Source organism: Camelus bactrianus, chromosome 7, assembly GCF_048773025.1.
Source record: "Camelus bactrianus isolate YW-2024 breed Bactrian camel chromosome 7, ASM4877302v1, whole genome shotgun sequence".
Lineage (NCBI taxonomy): Eukaryota > Metazoa > Chordata > Mammalia > Artiodactyla > Camelidae > Camelus > Camelus bactrianus.
Window position 1 is genome coordinate 78,548,420 of NC_133545.1, and position 12,493 is coordinate 78,560,912.

Here is a 12,493-nt window from a genome sequence, read left to right on the forward strand (position 1 = left end):
GTGAACGTGACTGTGGGCATGGCAGGGGGACTGGTGGGCAGAGGAGGGCCGACAACAAACCCGATCTACTTATAATTTTGCCCGGAGCCAAGTCTACTTTGAAAAATTCCCCATGTCCTCTCTTTGGCTCTAAATCTCAGACTAATAAAACCGTCCTGGAATCCCTTCCAAAGCTTCACCTTAAATAAGATTCGCTAAATCATTATAAAAACCGCTAAAGGCCCAGGTAAGGTCGTGGTACTAAGCGTCAATAACCTCGGCTTTTCACCCGTCGTTTTACTTTGTTTTTTGGCCTTTTGTTCCTCAGTGGTTTATTTTTTTAAAATATTTTTTTTTACTGAAGTATAGTTGATTTACAATGTCATGTTAGTTTCCGGTGTACAGCACAGTGATTCAGTTACACGTATATATTTAGCTATTCTTTGCCATTACAGTTTATTACAGGGTATTGAATACAGTTCCCTGTGCTGTACAGTAGGTCCTTGTTGTTTATCTGTTTTATGTACAGTAGTTTGTATCTGCTAATCCCAAACCCCTAGTGACCCCTCCTGCCCTTCCCCCAGCTTTTCCCCAGTTTCCCCCAGAGCCCGAGCACCGATGTCTGCTCTCCGTGCACTCACCACGGCCGAGGCTAAGGCCTCCTGTTCTCTAAGTAGACACTGGCTGCAGGTCTGTTTTGCTTCATTTCTTTCTTTTTTCTTTTTTCTTTTTTTTTTCTTGGTCAGATCTATTCCTAAGCATTTTATTGTTTAGGATGCAATTTTAAAAGGGATTGTTTCTTTACTTTCTCTTCCTGCTAATTCATTGTTAGTGTAAAGAAATGCAACTGATTTCTGTATGTTAATCTTGTATCCTGCTGCCTCGCCGAATTCTTTTATCAGCTCTAGTATTTTTTCATGTGGAGCTTTTAGGGTTTTCTGTATACAGTATCATGTCATCCACATATAGTGACACTTTTACCTCTTCTCTTTCAATCTGGATCCCTTCTATTTCTTGTTCTTGCCTGACTGCTGGGACTTCTATGACTATGTAGAACAGAAGTGGCGAGAGTGGGCATCTTTGTCTTGTTCCAGATTTTACTGGTAAGGCTTTCAGTTTTTCACCCTTGAGTGCTTTGCTGGCTGTGGGTTTGTCATAAGCAGCTTTTATTATGTTGAGGTATGTTCCCTCTATACCCACTTTGGTAAGAGTTTTTATCATAGATGGGTTTTGAATTTTATTAAATGCCTTTTCTGCATCTATTGAGATGATTGCGTGGTTTTTGTCCTTTCTCTTGTGGGTTTTCCTACATTTCTTGCCTGCAGCAGTCAGATGCCTTCTGGAGAATAAATGCCACTGCTCTGATTTGCTGTGTCTATTCACATGTCATTAATCAAGACATTTTCAGTAATTTTTGTTTCATCTTCAGGAATCATAGACACTCCAAGATATTATTTATTTCAGCCCCTTTTTCCTAGGCAGAAGGACAAAAAAAGACGTTCCCCGGATCGTAGGTGTACCCCCCTCCTCCGCACTGCTCATCGGATTTCAGCCACAGCTCGCAGGCTTGGAGTGGCTCTGCACAAGGGCACCACGACAGTGGCCTCATCTTGTCCCTCGTGGACCATCCCATGCTTCCCGCCTTGGGCACCTCTGTAGTCCTAGGAGTCCAGGACTCAGGATGCACAGCCAGCAGGGCCAGACTTAGCGCTGTGGGGCCGCCTTGGCCAATGGGATCTGGAGCCAGTGAGTAAATGCATCCCCATTTCATCCCCCAGCAGACAGGTCTAAGGTTGTAAAGCCCCCTCACAGGTCCTTGGGGGTCGGGGGAGGAACAGCCAACATAATCACACATCCTTCTGCTGGCTTTCCCCCTTTCTTTCTTTTTTTTTTTAAATATATATTTTTATTGAAGTCTAATCAGTTTACAATGTTATGTCAATTTCTGCTGTACAGCACAATGCCTCAGTCATACGTGAACATACATATATTCGTTTCCATATTCTTTTTCAGCACAAGTTATCCTCCCTTCTCTGTTTTGCTCCTGCTGTTCTGCACTTCCCCTCCCTGAGATGACAGTTCCAAACGAACAAGTTTTGGTCTCTGGCTCAGTTTTGAGGGAACCTGAGGACAAGTGGTGGTGGGGGGGGTTTACAACACCTCACCATCCTCGATTCGTGCCCCAGGATGCTCCAGATGGCCCCGTGGTGTACCCCCACCCTACTCCTTTGTGTCTCTTCTTCCCAGGCCAGCGGGGAAAATGGGAACAGCCCTCCCCCAAGCACGGCGGTGCCCAGCCGTGTTTCAGTGTTCACACTGTCCTCCGTATACAATGAGGAAACAGGCTCGAGGGGCCAGATGACTCATCCCAGATCTCACAGTGAGAATTCAAACTAGGAATTGAACCCAGTCCTGTGGATTCAAAGCCCCTAATCTTCCCATAGCAGCTCCGAGTAGCCAAGTCCTGATTCCTTCAGGTCTCGAGCATCCTTTCTCTTCCATGTTTATTCCCTGAAGATCTAGAGGGCAGGCTTTGCACAAGACACGCGTGTCTACTGGTGCAACTTCACTCTTTCCTGGGTCATTTCTCCTGGAGACTGTGCGTTGGTCATCCTCCATCACCTCAGGGAGCACAAGACGTCCCAATGGCTCATCTCAACCCCCACAGTGTGCAAGTCTTTCTGCCTCGTTGCCTAGAATTTTCCTCCCCTTTTCTTCTTCCTTTGGGTCACATTCTTTCACCATGAAGCCTCTTGGCTTAGCTTTTTATTCTCCTCTGCCTCACCGAAAACGTAACGACATACTCCCGTGGTGCGAATTCCATCCTTCTACGCAGGGGTGCACAAGCCACGGCTGGAGATGCATTGCTCAGACTCTTCAGCTTCTCAACCTTGGCTACCAGTGTGACTTGGGAGCACACAATGGAGGGAAGGCGGACATAACAGCCCGTGGAGACCCCAAAACGACTCCCATCTTCCGAGGCACTCAGTGAGAGCAAATGCCTCTTCGTTCAGGTCCCCTCGGGAACACTTTGATGTGCTCAGCCTCCAGACCCCAGGAGGCGTAACCAAATCACACGATTGTGTCTATTTGCCTCATTTCACTCTGTTCATGCAACATTTTATTTTTAAATAATAGAAAGCAAGTTTATTCAGGGAGATACACACTTCATAGACAGAGATGCAACATCTTCACAGAAGAGAATTTTGTGACTTTCCTAGCCCTTTTTTTTCTGGTGGAGATGAGAACTGATGTCCTTCCTCCCCAGGTGTGGGGATGAGAACAACACTAACTCCAACAGTTGCAAAGACAGAAGTCCCCTGCGCAGGAATGACCCAGCGGGCCCCTTCGCTAACAGGTGCAACGTGGCAGCGGCGCCAACAGCGGCTTGTTGCCCTGACTCGGAGCCTCCCCATCAGGCACCGCCCGGCGCCCGCTTCCTGCCAGCACCATCTGGTGGGTGCTTGGGTTTCCCACTGTGCACCAGGCTAGGTAATTGCCTCAAATCATGGGGTGTTTCTCGGAAGCCTTTACCCCTGCCACGAGCCCACTTGTCACACAGAAACCACTTAAGAAATGAGTGGGTCACTCCAAAATGACCCACTGCACAGAGCTGGGCTCACAGGTCTGTGGGATGCGTTCATCAGAAACGTTCATTATCACGTGGCGGGGGGCTGTCGGTGAGGAACACAGTTCAGACAGCTCAAAGCAACCTGAGCCAGGCCCCAGAGCAGCCAGCAGCCTGAAGAGCTCCTGAATGTTATTCACCTTACAATACATGCAGGTCGTCCCCTGTGCAGTCTCCCCACGTTGCAATGTCTGCGGTTTCTAAAACACACCCTAATGTTACCACTACATGTAATGCTACATTGGTGGAAAAATCATAGGGCCTGGCATCTTCTTTTCTACCTGCTGTGTAAAGCTCGCTCTTCATTGATCCAGGAGGACATTTAATGCTGCCTTCTTTCATTTCTAATGCTGCTTACTTTCTCTATAAACCGAGTTATGTGGCTTTCTGGCTTCATTACAATGATACTGGTAACTAGGGCTCCTGGGGAAATCACGACGACCTCAAGGTCACTGGGTTGCACCCAAACTGGGATCGTTCTATTTTCACTTGAAATGCTCACTCCAAAAATTGTCCAACCGCCATAACAAACTGATGCTTCAGAGACGTATCCAGGCTCCACACCGAACGACACAGGGTTTCACTGGAACTGACATCAGTTGGTTGGACAGAAGGTATCCTTATCAGTCTCCTATTGGGTACCCATTGCTTCTTACAGTCCACAGAGTTAGGGCTAAAAATAAAGACCACCTCTCTGTTCCTGTAACAAACATGAGTAACTCTCTTTCCCTGAGCTGTCCGCTTTAATCAGCTGTCTAAAATACCATATGATATCACTTATTTGTGGAATCTAAAAAAAAAGCTATAAATGAACTTATTTACAAACCAGAAATAGACTCATAGACATAGAAAACAAACTATAGTTACCAAGGGGAAAGGTAGGAGGGATAAATTAGGAGTCTGGGATTAACTGATACACACTACTATATACAAAATAGATTAACAACAAGGACCTACTATATAGCACAGGGACCTATATTCATTATCTTACAATAACTTATAATGGAAAAGAATCTGAAAAAGAATATATATATATATATGTGTATGTATAACTGAATCACTTTGCTGCACACCTGAAACTAACACAACAGTGTAAATCAACTACACTTCAATTTTTAAAAAAAGTTTTAAAAGAGACACTTAAGAGAAACATCAATGAAAAAAAGAAAAAAAAAAAAAAAGAAAGAAACTGGAGTCTTATTCCAATCTGATTAATTGGACCAAGCCCTCATTTAGTTTCTAGGTTTCTAATTCTACGGGTTTTTAGGGGAAGAAAAAGTTAATCTCTCTCTCCAGGCAAAGGATAGTGAAAAACAGCGATCTCATCACCCCTCCTCCCTCCAGCAGCAGATGAGCAGTGTAATGAACGGTACCAGACAGGCGATGAACGTTAACCTGACATTTGATCAAGAGTCGCTGAGATACCTCAGCCGGAAGCTCCATCAGGTACTCCCAGGGACAAAGGGGTGGCACTTGTGTAACCTCCGACCCCTGCTGGTTCATCTCAGCCCCACCTCCAGAAAGATGTTTAGAGCTGAAGGTGCAGCAGGCAAGGCTCACACAGGGCTCTAGGGAATTCAGCTGCGTTTAGAAACTAAATCTGGGGGGGAAAGATGTGGCTCAGTGGTAGAGTGCGTGCTTAGCATGCACGAGGTCCTGGGTTCAATTCCCAGTACCTCAATTAAGAAAAAACAAACAAATAAATAAATAAACCTAACTATGTACCCCTCTCAACAACAAAAAAAGATGAAAGAAAGAGAAGAAAAAAATCTGTGTGTCAATCCCCAGGACACATTCCCAACCACTTCTTCCCTTATCATCTGTAGAATCCTGTTCCTTTGCCCAGTTCTCCTGGATCCTTCAGTCAACCCTGGAGCTTTGGGATACAGGCTAAGGGACACCCCTGACTCTGGTGCAAGGTCTCACCCGTGCCCTCGCCCTTGATGCAGTGGTGATGACAGGTCACCTTGTAGATGGATCTCACTGTTCCTCTGTGAGACAAGGATGATTTCACAGCACAGCTTTGTGGACACCTATCCCGATTAGGTGGAGGCCCCCTAATCTCTCTCCATCACCTCCTAGGAAACAGGTTCACACCTGATCTCTATTTTTACACTTTCTAAAGTATTCAGCAGAATTTGGCTTCCTTCTGAGAATTCCTCATGCCCAAAATGATCAGGTTTTAAACTGTTCCTTTCTTATAATAAGAGTCAACATTTACTGAGCATTTGCTATGTGCCAGGCTAGGTCTATGCTAAGAAATCTGCATACATTGCCTTATTTGATCTTCACAGCAGTTTTCTGAGTTACGAATGATTATTAACATATCAAAGCTTATTAGTACCAAGTTTCACAGATGCTTCGCAGAGTTCCCCCCAAAACGACAAGATTCTTTAAGATTTAACTGGCCCATTCGTATCCTGATCAGAACAGTTCTCTTTAAATCACGTCTTTCTTACTCTCTTTCTTATTTTTCAGGAAGATACACCACTGATGTCTAGGCAATGAAAACACACCTGTTAGAGGACAAAACTGGAGGGGTGTGAAAAACAGTGGGTGTGAGAGTGCTAGACGAATATTCAGAATTTTGAATAGTGCTGAATTGTTTAAATCGTCTGAAATATTCTGTCTTTAACATCTAACCTGATGTTCATTGTTTTCTGGAAATTCCCCATCTTTCAATTCTTAACATTGTGCGTTTCTCTTCAAATGTTTTCTCTTAAGTATGAGAAGTGCACCGTGCTCTTTGCCAAGTTTCCTCACCTCATGGTTTTCAATGGGGCCGAGTGATCCCCAGACCTAAGGAATCCTCCTAAATGTTTACAGAGATGGAGCAGACAGGTTCAGACTCCTAGGCCGTCACGTATCCATTGGCAGTGGTTTCGTGCAGGCTGCGGTCTGGCATCATGAGAGAAGACCAGGATCATGGCCACGGGCGCCGTGAGCATGGATGGGGGTAGGGGAAGGCAGCCCGGGGAATGCTGGCCAACCTCAACCAACAACAAAGGAAAATCTCTTTGGCTGCTGTGAAGAACAAAACCATGAAGACGCCTGCAAACTTTAAAAAAAAATTAGTATCTCTCTTAGGTGAAGCTCTTTTCTCCCTTCCATCGTTTGCTTTGGGTTACATTTGTCCACATAAAGGTATTCTTTAAATAATCTTAAAAAGTTACTTAGGGTTTCATTACAAATACTCTAAATTTAACCACATTTTAATAAGTGTGACCTCAAGACATGTATCCTTAAAGAGAAACATTTTCGTTTCTTTTTTTTCTTTTTTTGGTTTTAAGTGATAAAAATAATTTTTTTGAGCGTGGCAGGTAATTAGGTTTATTTATTTTATAATGGAGGTACTGGGGATTGAACCCAGAACTTCGTGCATGCTAAGCACACACTCTACCACTGAGCTACACCCCCTCCAACCCATTTTCATTTCTTAATGCTTTACTGTTTGAATCAGAACACAGCATTTAAAGATTAGATTATTCTGGTTTTTTAATAAGCGACAGAAAGATACTAACGTTTACATATAATCTAAGACAGAACACGAAAAGAGCTCATCAAAGGAGAATACTAATTCCAACCTGGTGGCCCTCTAGTTACAAATTGTTCACTCAAACTTGAGGGTAAAGTAGGAAAGGACCCATGTATTTACTCTGAGATAAAGCGTGCTTCTTCCACAGAATAACAGTGTTTTCCCTAGGGTAGTTATTATATTCACACACTCAATCTACTTCAGCAAAAATATTACTTGTTTAGTCTGGAATCTGTACAGATAATTCAATTCCTGCTTATCTCACACAGCTGCCCCCTAGTCTTATGGAATACATTAATGCACATCAGAATTTTTAAAAAGCAGACACTATGTTTAGCTGCTTTCGCATTAATATCCTGAATAAGGAAAATTAATTTACATTGCATCTCTCCGCTTTTTAAATTAGGAACTTTTTTTTCTGTTTATTCTTTGTACTGTGGAAGTATAAAGACAACACCCTTGCCATGAAAGATGAGGGGGATGATACTGCCTTCAAAACAGTGCTTTCACATGAATAAAAAAGCAGCACATTAGACTTTGTAGGATCACCAGGAGTGGAATTTAAAATGGCACTAATGGGGTGGGGGTAGGCATAGCCCAGTGGTAGAGCGCGTGCTTAGCATGCACAAGGTCCTGGGGTCAATCCTCAGTACCTCCATTAAAAAAATTAAAAATTAAAAAATAAAATGGTGATAAAAATAAACGCTAGCAGACAGTAATGAGTTTCCCCATAGACAAGGTATTGAATAGCTGTGGCTTTCACAAGTGGGGAACCTGACAAGGAGCTGGCCTGTTAATTTGTGTGCAGTGCTCTGCAAAGAGCTACTCAATAAATGTCATGTGTTATGACTTATACATGGAATCTAAAACAAAATGGTACAAATTGTATTTATAAACCAAAAACAGACTCACGGATGTAGAAAACAAACTTATAGTTACCAAAGGGAAAAGCGGTGGGGGGAGGGATAAATTAGGAGTTTGGGATTAACAGATACACACTACTGCATATAAAATAGATAAACAGCAAGGACCTTCTGTATAGCACTAGGAACTATATTCAATACCTTGTAAAAACACATACAGGAAAAGAATCTGAAAAAATATATATATATTTATGTATATGTATAACTGAATTGCTTTGCTGTACACCTGAAACTAACATTGTAAATCAACTACACATCAATAAAAAAGAAAAGAAAAGAAATGTGTTAGTAAGTGAGGGTAAGAATCTAAAGTTGTGCTGGTCTCAGCAGCACATAAACCACCGCCACAATCATGCAGAGATGGCAGGCGCTGCCTCCATGGGAGAAAAACACCAATCCAGGAAGTGGTCCACGTTTCTCAAAGTGCCTAAGAGAGGAACCTGACTGAGGATGGCGTGGGACCACAATCCCCCGCCATCCCCCTGCTTATTTCAGAGTGAAAAAAATGAGAGGGGGAAGAGGAAACGCAGTGAGCAAGCCTTTCGTTTTTAAAATATATAATCATGTTAGCTGTGAGACGGTCCTGACTGTAAGTGTAAATTTAGCAAAAAGACATTTGGGGGAACTTGCTGGTGGCAGCCTGGGGAATGCAGACATAGGGGACTCGGCTCGTAATGACTCATTCAGTCTGTGAAACAGTCTAGAGGCATCTTCCTTTATTACATTTCTTAAAACACTTGGTGCCAGACACTGCTCTTCTGCTTTATAAATATTAACTTATTTTAATCCTCATTAACAACCTCGTGGAGCACCATTATTATCCCCATTTTACAGAGGAGGAAACTGAGGCTCACAGCATAAGCAACTTGCCCAACGCCACACAGCCGGCAAGAGGCAAAATCAGGAATCGAATTCAGGGAGTCTGGCTTCCGAGGAGGGATGGGATGAGCATGAGGTGAGCAAGGCACTGGCCTCAGGTGCAAAATTTCAAGGGGGCACCAGAAAACTCAGTAATCAAGATAAATAATATCTTACTGCAGTATTTGAAAAACAAATGAATGCAAAATACCCATTTGAACAAATATCAAAAGTTAAAGACAAGAACAGTATCACTGATTTTCTCCTTTGTGCTTCAGCCTCCAATAAGCTCAGCTTGGCTTTGCTTTAGAGTCTGTGTGTGTAATGACTATGGTCTACAGTCTCCTTTCTAATTATCTCTCTTTTCTTCATAGCTCTGATCCTAGTTTGTAACCATACAAATGGAGTGTGTTATTTCGCTAATGTCCCTCCGCCCTTAGAAGATGGTAACTCTCTGAGAGCAGGAGCCTGCCTGTCTTGGGTCACTATTTCATCCCAGACAGGCTGAAGGAGGGCTGTGACTGGGAGGGTGGGAGTGTGAGATGGGGGAGGCTGCCTGGATGTCATAAGAAAGAACGAGCATGCCTTCTACAGGTTACATACAATCATGGATAACGAATACAAAGCTAGACAAAACTGCAATGAGCAGTAATACACTCCATTAATGGGTCGGGTAAATAGTCAAAGGCTAATATGTCCATATGATAAAAGAAATTGGGCTTAAAAGAAAATATACTGGGCTGAAAGCAAATTTGAATTTTTAGTAAAATTGAAAATATGACCCAGATGCTATTTCATCCTATAGCTACAGGACCAGGCTTCATCACCATAGCACTTGTAGGAATAAGAAGGAATAAGTTAAATTTTGTAGCCACATGAAAGGGTTTGAATGAGCTGGAAATCTCAGCGAGGCTTCCTACCTTAGCAACCAATCATTGCTTACTGTGTCATCTGACTTTATAACAAAAAGACATTAGTTCTTTACTCTGTGTTTGTTAGGGTTCAAAATGTTTTAGTGGACAGAGCTTCTTTTATTTTCATAACATATCATGAGCTTGGCCAATTACAGCTTTCATTTTTTTGTAAATCTTCATTACTCTCATTTTGTAAGAAGACTCTCTGGCTGGTTACTTGAGGGACTGTCATATGGGAAAAGGCAGCAGGAAAAGAAGAACAATAGTTTGAGCCTCAGAAAGAATTCAGTAGAAAAACCAACCACTTTCCTTTCGGGTACGTCTTGGATTCTGAAGTTAAAACTGGACTTCAGGGGCCGCCATAAGAAAACAATTTGGTGATGCTCTCACATGGTCCCTTAGCCAGAAAAGACCAACCACCCTGTATTCAAGGTTCTCTTCCTATAGAGGCTGGCATCTTAATAATTCACAGGTAGGCAACACATTAAATATATGAGTTTCACAGTTAAATCTTAAATTTAAAAATGCTATTCGTACTGAATTTCTGCTATTGAGGTTTTTTTTTTTTTTAAGTGAGGTACTGAACCCAGGACCTTGGGCATGTTAAGCATGTGCTCTACCACTGAGCCATACTTCACCAATGAGAGCAAGTTAGCATACTAACAGACTTATTTTCAAGATGGTATGAGCATCTCTGTACACACAAGTAATAACTATACTAATTCAAGCCCAGACTGTTGTCTTCGCCCATGCTCAGAGCAGCACTATTCACAACAGCCCAAAGGTAAAAGCAACTCAAGCTCCACGGATGGATGGATAAACAGAATGGGTGTATATACATACCATGGAAAATTACTCAGTCTTAACAAGGAAGGAAATCCTGACAGATGCTACAGTATGAATGCATCTTGAAGACATCATGCTAAGTGAAAAAAGCCAGTCACGAAAGGACAAATGCTGTGTGATTCCACTTGCGTGAGGTACCCAGAGAAGTCACATTCTTAGAGACAGAAAGTAGAGTGGTGGTTGCCGGGGGCTGAGGGGAGGGGAGAATGGGGAGTTGAGTGGGGTACAGAGTTTCAGTCCAGGAAGATGAAAGAGTTCTGGTGATGGACGGTGGTGCTGGTGGTACAGCGATGTGAGGTACTCATGCCACAGAACTATGCAGCTAAACATGGTTAGAAGGATAAACTGAATGTTAAAGCCTTTTTTGTAGTACAAAAAATGAAGCAGCTGTCAGTAAGAATTATTAAAGATTATACTCTTTCAGAGAAATATCAGATGATATCACTTATATGAGGAATCCAAAAAAATGATACAGATGAACCTATTTAAAAAATAGAAATGGACTCACAGACATAGAAAACAAACTTATGGTTTCCAAAGGGGAAAGTCAGGTGAAGGGGGATGAATTTGGAATTTGAGATTAACAGATTCAAACTACTCTGCATAAAATGGATAAATGACAAGGACCTACTGTAGAGAACAGGAAACTATATTCAATATCTTATAATAACCTATAATGGAAAAGAATCTGAAAAAGAAAACATATATATATATAACTGAATCACTGTGTTGTATACCAGAAACATTGTGAATCAACTATACTCCAATTTAAAAAATTTTTTAATTACTCTTTCAAAATGTAACATAAAATGTATACTTAAAAAAGATTAGAATCTCCATACTCTGATTAACAGGCAGATAGGCTAGAAGAGGTTCTCAAAAGAAAATTCTCCAGCCGACATGGTGAATGACATTCATTCACGACACATTCCTGCACGATGCCCTCCCTTTTGCTTCCATTTAAGAAAGTGTAGTTGAGAGGAATATTATCAGAGGGTAATCTGAAATAATCACCTATTTCTTTTTTAATTAAATAATTTACAAATTCTGGTACTTCATTATTGGTAAAACTTCTCATGAGCCACGTCACACGGAGCCTGGCGCACCAGAGAGCTGAAAGCTATGGGACTAAGGTCACATCAAGCATAAGCCAGCAAGCAAAATTTAGCTCACATCACCATAAATCACTTTAGCATGTTCAGAGACTAGCTGAACTAGGGGAGTGATTGATTTTATCCCCTCAAGTAATAATGACGGCAAAAAAAAAAAGCTAAAAATTTCTTGGTATTAATTTTAACTGTAGGTAATGGAAATCTGACTTACTGCTCTGAATCCATCATTCTGATCTTAGCAATCATTTCGGAGCACAGTAACATAATAGGAGGATCTAAAATTACTCGAGAAGACATTTATGCCCTCTTGTGAATATTTTCTTGAAGAGTGAAGTTCATGACCATTTTTAAAAGTGCAGTAATGGCCTTTTATAAAATCCAATGGGGATCACAGGGGTACGGGGAGTGGAATTTCTTTATTCATACCACCATGTGTGTAAGAGATGAGCTCTATGTTATCTGCTATTAATTCAAATAAAAACAACAGCTACCATAGGTGGAGCAGCTGCTACTTCCTAAACTAAGGAAACTTTGACATCCTCAAACTAGGGGTTGGCACAGTTCATGTGCTCAAAAGTTCTGAAAAAAAATGCAGTAAGTTTTGGTGACAAATGTGACATGTGTATACACTTTATCCCACTAAGTGTGACTTGCACGTTTTTACTGTAGAATTGCAAACGTGTTTGATTACAGGATGC

At 42.0% G+C, this 12,493-nt stretch overlaps 1 protein-coding gene across 3 annotated transcripts in view; it reads right to left on the reverse strand.

Moving 5' to 3' along the window:
• Nucleotides 1–12,493, reverse strand: part of NRCAM (neuronal cell adhesion molecule) — a 266,458-nt gene that overhangs the window by 94,780 nt on the left and 159,185 nt on the right. The window lies entirely within an intron of this gene.